This window comes from Triticum dicoccoides, chromosome 2A (genome assembly GCF_002162155.2).
Source record: "Triticum dicoccoides isolate Atlit2015 ecotype Zavitan chromosome 2A, WEW_v2.0, whole genome shotgun sequence".
Taxonomy (NCBI): Eukaryota; Viridiplantae; Streptophyta; class Magnoliopsida; order Poales; family Poaceae; genus Triticum; species Triticum dicoccoides.
This window is the reverse complement of record NC_041382.1, coordinates 151,697,880-151,698,905: the sequence shown is the minus strand read 5'-3', so window position 1 is coordinate 151,698,905 and position 1,026 is coordinate 151,697,880. Positions and strand designations below refer to the sequence as shown.

The 1,026-nt window shown below is 47.9% G+C and overlaps 1 protein-coding gene across 2 annotated transcripts in view; it reads left to right on the top strand.

The window, feature by feature from the left end:
• The first annotated feature begins 410 nt into the window (after positions 1 to 410).
• The window catches only part of LOC119359189 (ATP-dependent DNA helicase PIF6-like), a 3,713-nt gene continuing 3,097 nt past the window's right edge, over positions 411 to 1,026 (top strand). For both annotated transcript variants that reach the window (XR_005172410.1, XR_005172409.1), the window contains exon 1: positions 411 to 794. The gene's annotated coding sequence lies outside the window, so the exon portion shown is untranslated. The remainder of the gene's footprint in view (positions 795 to 1,026) is intronic.

The window sequence follows — 1,026 nt, the reverse complement described above, 5'->3', positions numbered from 1 at the left end:
ACTAAAAAAACGTCTAGATACATCCATTTCTACGACAAGTAATTTCAGATGGAGGGAGTACAAGGCTGGGATCAAGACTACTAACAACCTGCCGCACATTGTAATCTTGTCAATCTATTTCTATACTACTCTATAGTGTACGAGTTTTGAATTTGGTTCCCTTCTATCTCCTCCTATCATCCCAAACCAAATATCAGCCGTTGATTCAGCTCGTTGTGCTAAAATCGACCGTCAGATATTAACTAGACTCAATCGAACGGCTAAGATCTCACGGATTTGCAGTCGTCCCGCGCGCGCTCAAGTTTTGGGCGCCATCATCACGCGCGAATGGTTTTCTGGAAGCACCTAGAGTGTCCCCACCTAAATAAAATACTGATACAAAAAACAAGCCCCGCACCATCTCTCTTCGCTGAAGCAGACTCTGTTTCTTCGGATCTGCACGCCCCCGCTGTCGCTCCGTACTCGCGCCGCCACAACTCGACAGCTCGGCCCTCCACCGCCGGCCGCCGGCCGCCGGCCGCGACAAGAGCTCCCCAGTTTCTCATCTGTGCCAATTCGACTCCAATCGCTCAAACTTGGGCTGCCCAGAAGTTTCCCCTCAGGCGCTTACCATCCCTGAGTACTGTTCCACGTGCTCACCGCCACCGCTTCCTGGCATCTCCGCCCATACGTGCCTCAGGCCAATCCACCCCGGAAGTTGCTGCCTCTGCAGGTGCTAGCAGCCGGATGGTATACCAGTGAAGCCCAACCGATATGAGCACAACCTCACGCGCCGGCAGCTTCGATGTGAAGAGGTAAGATACCATTGAAAAATTATAGAGGTGGTGCTAAGTTCTTTAATTTCTATATATCTTCTATTACTGTATATTAGATGCCATGAATCTGAACCCATATTTTGTATTTCAGTGTAGAAATCAAGAAATATGTCAGAGCATATTCTGCCCACCACGTGTTTGAGTTTATGTCCACAAAGTTTTTTTTTCGTTTCATTTCTGATATACTTCTGTGTAAGTGTTATAGCCATTT